Source organism: Pelophylax lessonae (genome assembly GCF_965119305.1).
Source record: "Pelophylax lessonae genome assembly, chromosome: 8".
NCBI lineage: Eukaryota > Metazoa > Chordata > Amphibia > Anura > Ranidae > Pelophylax > Pelophylax lessonae.
Genome location: NC_138775.1, coordinates 281,333,824 through 281,348,483, shown reverse-complemented (window position 1 = coordinate 281,348,483; position 14,660 = coordinate 281,333,824). Strand labels below are relative to the sequence as shown.

At 45.5% G+C, this 14,660-nt stretch overlaps 1 protein-coding gene across 4 annotated transcripts in view; it reads left to right on the top strand.

Annotated features, from left to right (window-relative positions):
* Positions 1-3,677: 3,677 nt before the first annotated feature.
* Positions 3,678-14,660, top strand: part of PATJ (PATJ crumbs cell polarity complex component) — a 483,060-nt gene continuing 472,077 nt past the window's right edge. For 2 of the 4 annotated variants that reach the window (XM_082265150.1, XM_082265148.1), the window contains exon 1: positions 3,698-3,755. The gene's annotated coding sequence lies outside the window, so the exon portion shown is untranslated. Of the gene's footprint in view, positions 3,756-14,660 lie in introns of all 4 variants that reach the window. The other 2 variants (XM_082265149.1, XM_082265151.1) reach the window with 2 other exon arrangements.

Genomic DNA, 14,660 nt, shown 5'->3' with positions numbered 1-14,660 from the left:
AATCAATGAGGCAACTCAAAGTCGGCGTTCCGATTTGAACGGTTCCATTGCCGAAAATAGTGAAGAAATGTCATCAGCATACCAAGGATTCCTCAAAAGGGTCCAAAGCTTTGTTAAGTGGTCACATGATAAATAAGCAACAATGTTTCGAAGCCACGCAGGGCCCCTTCGTCTGCCTGATGAAGGGGCCCTGCGTGGCTCAAAAACATTGCTGTTTATTTATCATGTGACCACGTAATAAAGCTTTGGACCGTTTCGAGGAATCCTTGATATGCTGATGACATTTCTTCACTTTGATTATCCACGGTTTCCAGCCTATGGTCATTATAGCACCCAGCATCACTTTAAGGCTCCGTTTCCACTATTGCGGCTACGAAGTTGTGCTACTTCTAGCGCGACTTCGTAGTGTAAGTTGTTTGCGGCTTTCAGTGGGACTTGTCCCTCATTATAGAAGGAAGTCGCACTGAAGTCGGCCCAAAAGTAGTGCACAAACTACTTTTCAAGTCGCGGCGACTGAAGTCGCAGCAGTTAGAACGGGCCACATTGAAATGAATGGCTTTTGACTTGCTGTGTGACTTGACATGCGTCAAGTCGCACAAAAAGTCGCAATAGTGGAAACGTAGCCTAAGTGATTTTAAAGTCTCCTTTTAAAAAAAATAAATAAATAACAAACATGTTATACTTTCTTCCTCTGTGCAGTTGGTTTTGCACAGAGCAGCCTGGATCCTCCTCTTCTCGGATCCCTCGTTCCTGCTCCTAGCCCCTCCCTCCGATTGAGAGTCCCCACAGCTAGCCACTTGCTATGGGGGTACCCGAGCCGAGCTGCAGCTCCGTGTGTCCCGATTGGCTCACTGACTTTGACTGACAGCCGCCGGAGCCAATTGCGCCACGGCTGTATCTCAGCCAATCAGGAGGGAGAGTCCCAGGATGGCCGTGGGACTCGTGGACATCGCTGGACAGAGAGGGGAAACAGATAAGTATTAGGGGGTGCTGAGGAGGCTGCTGCACACAGAAGGTTTTTTATCTTAATACATAGAATGCATTAAGATAAAAAAAAAAAACCTTCTTGACTTTACAACTCCTTTAACTGGTTGCCGACCACCCGCCGCGGCCGCTCCTAGGCAAATCGACGTAACTGTACGTCACTCGCGTTTCCGCGGATAGGGGACGAGCGCGTGCCGCCGGCGGCGCGCTCCCGCCCCCACTCGTCGACGGGGAAGCCGATGCGTGTGTCAGGCGGCTCCGATTACCGCCTGACACCTGCGATCGTTCCTCGCTGAGAGAGAAGAACAGTCAGCTGTTGTAAACACAGCTGACCGTTCTTCTCTCTGGAATGATCACAGAGCCCCTGTGATCCTTCTATATAGGATCACATGTCTCTATGGTTATCTCAGAAGCCACGCCCCTCCACAGTTAGAATCACTCCCCTAGGGTCACATTTACCCCTTGATCACCCAAACTGTTAACCCCTTCCCTGCCAGTGTCATTATTACAGTAACAGTGCATATTTATAGCACTGATTACTGTAGTAATGTCACTGGTCCCCCCAAAAATGTCAAAAATGTCAGTTAGGGGTCCAAACTGTCCGCCGCAATGTCGCAGTCCCGCAAAAAAAATCACAGATCGCCGCCATTACTAGTAAAAAAAAAAAACAATAAAAATTACATAAATCTTTCCCATAGTTAATAGATGCAATAACTTTTGTGCAAACCAATCAAAATATGCTTATTGCAATTTTGTTTTGCCTAAAATGTTAAAAAATTTAGATTTTTAATTTTTTTTGGGAGTGTTATATAGCAGAATGTGAAAAATATTGTTTTTTTTTTTCAAAATTGTGGCTCTTTTTTTCTTTATAGCGCAAAAAATAAAAATCGCACAGGTGATCAAATACCACCAAATGAAAGCTCTATTTGTGGGGGAAAAAAAGGACATAAATTTAGTTTGGGTACAGCGTCGCACGACCGCGCAATTTTGCGTTAAATTAACGCAGTGCCGGATCGCAAAATATGGCCTGGTCATTAAGGAGGAAAATCTTCTGGTCCAGAAGTGGTTAAAGTCATTTTAAAGTCTCGTTTTAAAAAAATAAAATAAATAAAACAACAAACATGTTATACTTACTTCCTCTGTGCAGTTTGTTTTGCACAGAGCAGCCTGGATCCTCCTCTTCTCGGGTCCCTTGTTCCTACTCCTGGTCCCTCCCTCCTATCGGGAGCCCCCACAGCTAGCCGATTGCTATGGGGGCACCCGAGCCGAGCTGCAGCTCCATGTGTCCTGATTGGCTCACTGACTTTGACTGACAGCCACCGAAGCCAATTGCGCCGCGGCTGTATCTTAGCCAATCGGGAGGGAGAGTCCCAGGGTGGCCGAGGGACTCGTGGACATCGCTGGACAAAGAGGGGGCACAGGTAAGTATTAGGGGGTGCTGGGGAGGCTGCTGCACACAGAAGGCTTTTTATCTTCATGCATAGAATGCATGAAGATAAAAAACCTTCCTGACTTTACAACTCTTTTAACAATCGGTTTTCTTAAATGTGTGCGTGGGGAATTTTGCTAATGGGATTGCTGACAATAGGGTGCGGCTTGTCATGCAATTTGATAGGTCGCTCCAGGGGGGAACGGGGGCTAAGAGTCGGTCCACACTAGCGCGACTTGTCAGGCGACTTGTCAGCCTGACAAGTCGCACTCCCTCGCGGTCCATTGACCACTACAGGACCCGTTCTAATAGGAGTGACACAAGTCGCTCCGACTTAGAAAAAGGGTCCTGTACTACTTCGGGGCGACCTGCATACACTTCCATTATGTGAAGTCCCTGCAAGTCGCTCCGAAGTCGTGGTGCATGGGAATGCACAAGTCGTCCCCGAAGTAGTAAGGAGTCGTGTCGCCTCAGTGTGAACCGACTCTTAGGCTCTGAGATTGTTACTTTGGTATTACTTTGTTACTTTGGTATTAATAATATTATTTATGTTACATAAGAGTGTTTTATGAAGCAACAATATATGTGAGTCCCGGTTCACACATATGCGATGCGAGAATCCTGCGGGTTCCTGCATCACATTCAACTCTCAGGCAGGTCACTCCGACATATGCAAATTGCTGGGGGTGTCAATGCAAGGTTAACGACACCCCCTGATCAGTTTGCATATCGCAGTGTGAACATGATTTGGATCGCATAGGTGTGAACACCCATGCAATCTGATTCTGGTCTGGACCCAAAAAAGGGTCCTATTCTGTGCGAGTTGTGTCCGAATGAGATGCGAATTCAGCCATACAATCTGTATGTGTGCTGAGTTTGCATCGCACAGACATCGCATGTGATTTGCAGAGCAGTGCGCTGCGAATCATATGCGATGTCTTGCATCGTAGATATGTGAACCTGCACTGACTCTAGTGCCTCTTAACATCTCTCTCTCTTCTATTATTTCTTGGATTTGCCTTGCACTGTTTGCTATACATCATATGTTGTATTATGCAAACTCACCGAGTATTTTAGTACAATACCCCTTTAAATTAACCACATGCAATATCCTTTATCCAAGGGAGAAGGCGGAGACTGTGTGGATAGCTGACACTCCCTGCCTCTCCACCTGGTGTTTACCTTTCTGACCTACGTCACACTGTGAAGTTTGTTACTTTTCAATAAAGCTGGTTTAGGGAATGAAAAAAAAAAAAAAAAGGATCAGCAGCACAGATCCAAAGTGCAAGCAGCTGCCACAAGCTGGAAGTGATTGGACAGAGCTGGGATTGAGGTATGTTGTGTGCCAGGCTGGACTGAGGTCCTGTGCTGACTCTGATCTGCCTCCTGTACAGTGGATCCCCTACCCCCCCTTCTTCTCCAGCCCTGGCCAGGTACAGCTTCAGGTGTCAAACCACACCCTGCCCTCCTGGGAACCTGACCTGCTGGAATGGCAGTCTCTGATTGCAGCAATACAGTGCAGGAAGTGGCTGAGAGACTTACAAAGTAACATAGTGAGAAGTGATCAAAGCCTCAGAGATCCAACACAGTGAGAAGTCATACAACCCTCAGAGAGAGACACAGGAGGAAGTGGCAGAACAACCACAGGTACAATGTAACACAGTACAAAGTCATAGATGGAATATATTAGGAATATTAGGAATGGTGGAATCTTCTGAGATACAAAGCAACACAGCAGGAAGTAGCAGAACACTCGTTAATACAAAGTAATACAGGAGGAAGTACTAGAACTCTCATAGATACAATGTGACACAGGGTGTAATAGAACCCTAAGACCCTCATAGATACAATGTGACACAGGGTGTAATAGAACCCTAAGCCCCTCATAGATACAATGTGACACAGGGTGTAATAGAACCCTAAGCCCCTCATAGATACAATGTGACACAGGGTGTAATAGAACCCTAAGCCCCTCATAGATACAATGTGACACAGCGTGTAATAGAACCCTAAGCCCCTCATAGATACAATGTGACACAGGGTGTAATAGAACCCTAAGCCCCTCATAGATACAATGTGACACAGCGTGTAATAGAACCCTAAGCCCCTCATAGATACAATGTGACACAGGGTGTAATAGAACCCTAAGCCCCTCATAGATACAATGTGACACAGGGTGTAATAGAACCCTAAGCCCCTCATAGATACAATGTGACACAGCGTGTAATAGAACCCTAAGCCCCTCATAGATACAATGTGACACAGCGTGTAATAGAACCCTAAGCCCCTCATAGATACAATGTGACACAGCGTGTAATAGAACCCTAAGCCCCTCATAGATACAATGTGACACAGGGTGTAATAGAACCCTAAGCCCCTCATAGATACAACGTGACACAGGGTGTAATAGAACCCTAAGACCCTCATAGATACAATGTGACACAGGGTGTAATAGAACCCTAAGACCATCATAGATACAATGTGACACAGGGTGTAATAGAACCCTAAGACCCTCATAGATACAATGTGACACAGGGTGTAATAGAACCCTAAGACCCTCATAGATACAATGTGACACAGGGTGTAATAGAACCCTAAGCCCCTCAGATACAATGTGACACAGCATGTAATAGAACCCTAAGCCCCTCATAGATACAATGTGACACAGCGTGTAATAGAACCCTAAGACCCTCATAGATACAATGTGACACAGCGTGTAATAGAACCCTGAGCCCCTCATAGATACAATGTGACACAGGGTGTAATAGAACCCTAAGCCCCTCATAGATACAATGTGACACAGGGTGTAATAGAATCCTAAGCCCCTCATAGATACAATGTGACACAGGGTGTAATAGAACCCTAAGCCCCTCATAGATACAATGTGACACAGGGTGTAATAGAACCCTAAGCCCCTCATAGATACAATGTGACACAGCGTGTAATAGAACCCTAAGCCCCTCATAGATACAATGTGACACAGGGTGTAATAGAACCCTAAGCCCCTCATAGATACAATGTGACACAGCGTGTAATAGAACCCTAAGCCCCTCATAGATACAATGTGACACAGGGTGTAATAGAACCCTAAGCCCCTCATAGATACAATGTGACACAGGGTGTAATAGAACCCTAAGCCCCTCATAGATACAATGTGACACAGCGTGTAATAGAACCCTAAGCCCCTCATAGATACAATGTGACACAGCGTGTAATAGAACCCTAAGCCCCTCATAGATACAATGTGACACAGCGTGTAATAGAACCCTAAGCCCCTCATAGATACAATGTGACACAGGGTGTAATAGAACCCTAAGCCCCTCATAGATACAACGTGACACAGGGTGTAATAGAACCCTAAGACCCTCATAGATACAATGTGACACAGGGTGTAATAGAACCCTAAGACCATCATAGATACAATGTGACACAGGGTGTAATAGAACCCTAAGACCCTCATAGATACAATGTGACACAGGGTGTAATAGAACCCTAAGACCCTCATAGATACAATGTGACACAGGGTGTAATAGAACCCTAAGACCCTCATAGATACAATGTGACACAGGGTGTAATAGAACCCTAAGCCCCTCAGATACAATGTGACACAGCATGTAATAGAACCCTAAGCCCCTCATAGATACAATGTGACACAGCGTGTAATAGAACCCTAAGACCCTCATAGATACAATGTGACACAGGGTGTAATAGAACCCTAAGACCCTCATAGATACAATGTGACACAGGGTGTAATAGAACCCTAAGCGATACAAAGTAATAGAACCCGCAGAGCTACAATGTGACATGTTAGGAAGATATACTAATTAACACAGGGAGTGACAGAACAACCACAGATACAATGTAACACAGGACAAAGTCATAGAACTCTCAGGTACAATGTGACACATTGGGAAGTGGTAGAACTCCCTGAGTAACAAAGTAACATTGTAGGTTGTAGCAGAACACGTGAAATCCCTTCCTCGCTTCAAAGTTGCATTAAAGTATTACTCAAGTCGCCAGCAAAGTCACACAACTTTCAGGTCGCAGCACTGTGAATCAAGTCTAAGAGATACAAAGTAACACAGTACAAAGTGATAGAACCCGCAGAGGTATTATTAATGTGACACGTTAGGAAGTAAAAGAACGCTCAGACACGGGGGGCCGGATTTAAAGAAACTGCAGCTTCAAACCTCTATGACGTGTTTCAGTTTCGCCGCGTTCAAATCAATTAACTGGCGCTGCGGCGAATTGGCGAGTAAAACAGCAATAATGAATTCCGCCGTCAGCGGGATTCACTTACGATCGCGGCTTCGCCAATTCGCAAACTTATGTCTTCGTGCTTATAGCAGTTTCACATAGCGATGTGGGCTAGTGGATTAGTGCACACATCACATGTCTGTAATTCATCTCCCTCTGCTGTAGGTTCGAGGCTTACCATCTCCACCTACTTTTTTTATTTTCTTTTTTTGTTTATATTGCTAAAATGTAACGGATTACATCATATATATTGCTAAATAATGTTACACTCAGAAGCGCTTGCAAGCTTACACCATTTTAAGTGTTTTTTTGATCTTGTCTGTGTGTCGAATCGATCTTATGAAGGAAAGTACCAAAGGCAAGTGACCAAACCCCTACCCTAATTCAGGGCAAGATGAAACCTCACAATTTTACCATGGTCTTCTTCCCACATTCCATACAATGTTTAGTTCTTTAGCTATATGTGCTTTTTAGCCTTAACACACTCCATTTTTTCCACCATACAGCTTTATTCTGCACAATAGCTAAGTGCTTTGCAACTTCACTGCAGTTCACAACGTCATGGGTTCAAATCACATCACTACACTTGGGATCTCTTTTCACTCTCATTTTTTTAAACAGTTTTTTTAAACTATCTTGAATTTGGGGGGGGAGGGGGGTGTCCTACCCAAATTTCAAGCACATCAATGGAAACAACACAATTTTGATTTTATGAGTGTGGTCCTAGTTTTATCGAGATGCAATTCTTTACATATTTACCATGGTTCTTACAATTTCTTGACCAATAAACATAGGTGTCTGATATTGGACTCTCTCCATATTTCAACAACACAGGCCCTCATAGTCCAACACTACATTTGCCTCACACCTCAACACAACACTGTCACATCCCTACTCTACATTACAACCCCTCACATCACCAGTACAAGCAGCATGCAAAGTGCAAAACTCCGGCCTTGGCAGCTTAATGGGCCATACACTAACAATTTGTCTAGACTTTTTCCTGTAGACTTAACCAAACCATATAATAGAAGCTCAAACCTCAACACTTTCAATTTGGATGCAATCAGGCAGGCCCTTGCACTACATAGAAAATGTCAATCGGAAGGATAAAGTCTTCTCTAAATCTTACAGTGTGGATGGCCCTTTTGTCTGTAGGCACCCACACAAAACAAAAAAACACATGTTCAATTCTAATGTATTTATTTATTTGAGAATGACAGCAGAAGGAGGGATGCAGCAAAAGAATATTGTCACTCTCCAGTCCGTGTGCCTTTACAGCGCCAGACCACGATCTTTGCTCCATGGCTACGGGATTCTGATGTCTTCCACAACTTCCGGCAGAGTTCAGAATCCATTCTGCACCTCTACCAGCTCATAGGGGACAGGCATGGCAAGGTTGCTGGGCAGCTTCCAAGCCACTTTCGAAGTTCCAGGGTGTTCATGTTGGTCATTGGCCATGTGCCTTACCAAATATCCACTGACCACAAAAGAAAATGAGTGGAGTCCATCAAGGTGGGTTTCTACCACCTACACCCGCAAGCAGTACCACTCCTGGAAAAATAAAACAAAGGATAAGACATTTCATTATGAAAATCACATCTTAATGCCTGTTTGCTTCATTCTGAACTTCATTTAATTTCGACATCACGAGTGAAATAACACATTTTATGCCAACTTACACAAACCAGAAATCATTAATGTAAACATTTGAATACACACCTGTGACGCCAGACAGCCCATCACCACAGGCTTCCCATGGTACGTGCCATGATTCCAAGATGTTGATGTTCTGGAAAATTACAACACCATAAGATACCAAGCAGCCGTTCATGTTATCAATAACTACACAGGTGGCATAGACACAAATAAACACCTGCCAGCTCTTCTCAGCCCTTTACACTATTCACAATACCAACATGTTTATGGTTAGAGGTGCATGTTTTTGCTCAAGTAACACAATTTTACCAATGTTGACTACACTTTATCTACAATGGCAAGTGTCATTGGCAGATGATAATCACCCTCTGTCTCCCTGTGAGTGGCACCTCTGCTAACTAGCTAATTAATACACATGCCCTATCTTGACCGGTTACAGTACTTACATGTAAAGTGGCTAGCAACCAGGGTATTCCGGGTGGCCATACCGGCAGCGGTGCTCCGCCGCCTGGGGGCCGCCGGCTGACGGACCTCTGGCTCCCTCTCCTCCGTCAGCTCCCAAGAATCATCCCGGGCAACGCACATGTTGTGCAACACGCAGCACGCCAGGATGATCTTGGAAGCCTTTGTAGGAGAGTACAGGAGTTCACCCCCAGGCCGGGCCAAGCAGAGAAACCGGGACTTGAGAAGACCTATGGTCAACTCAATGATACTCCGGCTTCTCCGCAAGGCCCTGTTGTAATTCCTCTCTGCTGGGCCCTGGGGGTACCTGATTGGAGCCATCAGCCACGTCAGCTGCGGGTAACCAGCATCCCCTGAAAAATAAGAAAAATATACATTAGTTCTTCCTATCATGTGACTTTAGATGACTCCTCAAAATGGGAGACAATTAGGCATTTTACTAAACAACCTGCTCGTCTGTTTGCAAAAAATCATATGAAACATCTCAACTCTGTCTAACTGCCTAAATCACTAATACAAATGGGAAAAAGGACACACAAAGTGGTGGGTTTCTCTTGCAAGTTCCAACTTGGCCCCTATTTTGTTCCTATTACATTAGCCTAGGTCTTACTTCTGGAATATATCTGCAACTAGAGTGAGGAAACCAATATTGACTCACTTATGCAAAGTACTTTGGGGATATGGCAATACCATTGGAATCATTTGTAGGTTTTCTTTGGGTGGCTAGAGGACACCATTTACACATTGGTTAACCACCTTCATTGGACTCAAAGACAACTTTGCAAATCTTTCTTTTGTGAGCTGCTAAGCTGCTGATCTGGTTGTGTGTGAACAGCCTGACAACTAATAACACATCCATTTTAGGTAGGCTTTGCTTAAATCAGGGTGTACACCGATGTAGCTTATTCCTATGTCTATGTAATCTTACAGTTTATGTTGTTAAGACAAAATACTTTACCAATAAGCCACCCTTCGGGCATTTGTCCACTTTCAAACACCTCGTACAGAGTACTTGTTCTTAACATACTGGAATCATGGCACGACCCTGGGTGACCAGTGTTGACACTCATGATGCGCTGTTTGGCGTCACACACTAATTGGACGTTCACAGAGTGGTACTGCTTGCGGTTCCGGTATTCACTTTCGTGGCTCCTTGGGGGCCTAATGGCTATGTGGGTGCCATCGATTGCCCCTAGGATTTGCGGCATGTGTGCCCGCCGGTAGAAACCCAACTTGACTTCATTCCACTCATTTTCATTCTGTGGCCAGTGGATAAAATTGGGCACTATATCCACTATGGCATTAATGACCAACATGAACACCCTTGAAACTGTGGGCTGGCTAATGCCCATGATACTTCCCGAAGTGGCTTGGAAGCTGCCACGCCCTAAAATATACAAAGTGGCCAGCAATCTGGCCATGCCGGGCACTGCATGGCCGCGCTGTGTGTCCGGGTCAATTTTCTCTGCTATGAGCTGGTAGAGGTGTAGAATAGTTCCTCGCTCGAGCCGGAACTTCCTCCTGACATCAGAATCCCGCAGCTTGTCCAAATAGATCCTTGGAGCAAAAATGCGTGGCTGGCGAGGTAAGGGCACACGGACTGGAGGTGCTGCTGCTGGAGGTGCTGCTGCTGCTGCTGCTGCAGCTTCCCCACCTTCTGCTGCCTCCTGTGCCAGGGCTTCCTCAAACAAGGCACCAATAAATGCCAGCATTGCACCATCTAATGCGTCTGGGATATCGTCCTCCATTTTGAACGCGCAAATTCGCGAATGCGCAGATATATATAGAAACGGCCGCTAATTATCACACCTGTGAGCCAGCTATAAAAGGAGCACATGGCCAATATGGCTGCTGGATGTTATAGATCGATGTTTCTTATGTGCTAGCAAGACCCTGTGACCCACAACCTACATTATCTGGAGGTAAGACAATTGTATCTCTCTCTCCCAAAAAAAAGGAAGGAGACAATTTGTACTTATCTTGGGTGTGCTTAAGTTGTCTATGGTGAATCCCCTCCAACCCACAATAGCTTGGGAACCCCTCAAGTGTCTTTTAATCATTGGCAGTTGGCCCCATGTGCATGTGGTTTGGACATGTGTTTTCTCATGTTTGTTAAAGGTGTGCAGTCTAGATTTGGCATCTAAACCTGCCCCCTTACCTTCCCAGCTTCCAAAGACACCATTTTTGCTTTCCTGATAACTGTAATTTATTATGTGCACGTATGTAGGTCATGCGATTTCTCATGTATGTTTAATGTTTGCAGCCTCCTTTTGCCTATAAAGGATTACACCACCACCACCACCACCACTGTGTTTGTGCCATTAGGTAAGTGTTTGGAGGGCCTCGTGTGATTTGTACCCCTATGCGTTTTCTTATGTGTTTTTTTTTTACATTTCTTTGCAGCCTCTTCTGCTCTTTGCCACCACCACCACCACCACCACCACCACTGTGTTTGTGCCATTAGGTAAGTGTTTGGAGGGCCTCGTGTGATTTGTACCCCTATGAGTTTTCTTATGTGTTTTTTTTTTCCATTTCTTTGCAGCCTCTTCTGCTCTTTGCCACCACCACCACCACCACCACCACCACCACCACCACTGTGTTTGTGCCATTAGGTAAGTGTTTGGAGGGCCTCGTGTGATTTGTACCCCTATGCGTTTTCTTATGTGTTTTTTTTTTACATTTCTTTGCAGCCTCTTCTGCTCTTTGCCACCACCACCACCACCACCACCACCACCACTGTGTTTGTGCCATTAGGTAAGTGTTTGGAGGGCCTCGTGTGATTTGTACCCCTATGCGTTTTCTTATGTGTTTTTTTTTTACATTTCTTTGCAACCTCTTCTGCTTTTTTTGCCACCACCACCACCACCACCGTGTTTGTGCCATTAGGTAAGTGTTTGGAGGGCCTCGTGTGATTTGTACCCATATGCGTTTTCTTATGTGTTTTTTTTTTTTCCTTTTCTTTGCAGCCTCTTCTGCTCTTTGCCCACTACTACCACCACCACCACGACCAAGTCTGTTTGTGCCATTAGGTAAGTGTGTTCTGTAACTGTTCACTAATTATACTGTATATGAAGAGCAATCTGCAAATCCTGTTTTTTCTGTTTTCTCTTTTGTCATTTCAGATTTAGGAGTTTGGGGCTCTTTGCTGCTGCTGGACAGCCAGATTCTCTGCCCACCTCGTGCTCCCATGGCCCCACCCACTGGAAGGATGAGAAGGGGCAGGGTGGCCAGGGGGGCCAGGGGGGCCAGGGGGGGCAGGGGGGGCAGGGGGGGCAGGGTGGGCAGATCGTCTGGCTCTGGTGTGAGGGAGGCTCCAGCTGTATCCATGAGGGAGTCCACCATCCCCATCCCGGAGGAGGAAGCCGGGGGAGGTGTTAACACACCAAGTGGACAAGCTGGCTCTTCTGACAGTAGTCCTGGAGCGGGTCCGTCCACCAGAGTCAGCTTGTCCACATTACCCCGGCTTCCCCGTTTCACCCACAATCAGTGCTGTGCCCTGGTCCACGCCTATATGGCCAGATATCAGGCGATACATGGGACCAGGGCCGCGTCTTACTCAGTAACAGAGAAGAACAGATTGTGGGATGAAATCCGGGATGCTGTAAATGCACTGGGTGAAGCACCTCGCCACCGTGACAGTGTGCGGAAGAAGGTCAACGACATCTGTGGGTCCGTTCGGAAGAAGCTAATTGCATGGGCTGCGGAGGGTCTTTATGACCGTCAAGGTCGGCTGGATGAACGTGCACGAAGTTCTCTCTGGGATTATCAATTACCTTTCTTGAACATCATAGGACCCGATACCATCTTTCCCAGAGAGGACTTAGATTCGGATGCTTTGCACCGAGGTAGGATATTATCTTGGATGTCAATTGTGTGAGTTGTTTGGAAAAGATTAACTACTATCCTATGTGTGACATTAAGAGAATGTGATACTTGCCCTTCCAATTGTCCTTTTTTTGTTTTCCCCAACCTGCAATTTGTTCATCTGTAGCACGGATCTCAGCCCCTCCACAGCCCATGCAGCTTGGCGAACCAGACGGACTCACAGGTGTTGACATCAGTGCTGACCCTCCTCCTGGTAGGTCCAATATCATACTGTGCCAAACAATGTAGATGTTTTTTTTTTGCCAAGATAGCTCATATTGCTATGTCCTTTACAGAAGATCCGCAGCAGGGAACACACCCAGTGCAGCTAGGCCTGGAGGAAGGTGTTGGTATGTCTAGTCAAATAATGTTTTTTTGAATCTTATTAACCCCATTAACACACATGTTTTTTCTTAGGAAAGAGTGTTGCCTTTTAGATGTTTACCCTGCAAAACACAGTTGACAGCATTAATGGGTGCCGTCATTAGTAGGCAGACCAAGCCTTCTTAACCTTTGGGAGGGTTTAGCAAGTGTCCTATGAGCCCAGGAAAGCACTTTTGAATGTTTGGCCTCAATGCTTCATTCATGAAGCTAGGAGGGCAATCTGGCCATAATCATTACTGACTAAGGTTATGTACTAAACATGTTTTTTTTTTTTTGTTTTTAAAAGAACATCAGGCCCCTCTTGACGTTGCAGCTGGAGTTGGATCAGGAGCTGGCGACGATTCTGCATCCAGTGCTGTGGTATGTGATATAAGGGAACAAGGTGCACATGTAACATTTCAATGGTAGCATTGATTTTGGACTAGATGTGGCTTACATTGTGTGTGTTAAATTAGTGCTATGACATTCTGACGATGCACCAGCACAACAAGAGTTCTATCTTGAACATCAGGGAATTATGTTATAATTTGGTGTGCCACTAATGTTCCAAAAACATCCAGGATCTTTAAAGTCCGGCCCGTCTTTGATTTTCCAGGTCCAAAATCATGGGTATCGTTTGGTTGGGTTGTCCTGTAGCCGATTGATGGCAAGATTTTAGACAACATACGTAGATGTATAAAGTCATTGGTGTAGTAACAGATTTACCAAAAGCATAAACAACCTACCACACCAGGGTTAATTGGGAACACCTTCATGTTGAATCTTTTTTGCCTTTGTCATATTAGTCACACCAATATAATATGTACCCATTATCAGAAGTGTTGCTAGCTTGGATAATCTTACAATGAACAAGTACTCATTAGAAGCACATCAAACTTTTCAACGTTCTGCTTGGGGTGTTAAGTTGTCAAACTAATCTGAAATATTTAGTCATGATGTTTGATAATGATTTGGTCTATTTCTTCTGCTTTCAGGTAGCCTTAGATGCAGAGGGATTGTCACCTACCCAACTTCGTCCATCTATGCTGGATGTAGCCGAGAGGCTGCTTGATGAGTATCAGGTCCAAAATGAGTTAAGGAGGCGTACTCAGCAATCTACTGAGGCAGTACGTCTGCTCGGGCTCATACAGGAATCTGTAGCAACAATGGTACAGGTTCACCAGGATATGTTACAGGTTCAACAGGATATGCGTAACAGCTTGGTAAGTTTAGCAGACCAGCATCAACGGGATCGGCAAAGTGTTGACACTCAGGTGCTGGCCACACGCCAATGCCTGTTTGGATCTGAAGATGCCCCATTGGCAGAGCCCTCCCAAACATCTCACTCACCTGCCACTGCAGGTTGTGGTAGTGGGAGGGTAATGCCAGTGTTGGCCACTTGTCAGGCAGCTGGGGATGGGACAATTCCTCCTGTAGCCACTCCTAGCACTTCACACTCCGTTCGGACTCCCACACCCCTCAATGAGCAATCCTCCTGCACAACCTCAATGCGCACTGGTTCCACAGTACCCCTTCCACCTGACTACATTCCCTCCACACCTTTATCACTTCACTCCTCCCCAGGCCGTTCTTCTTTTTTGTCACCAATGCGACATGTCGTTTGCCCCCGCACCGTGGACCA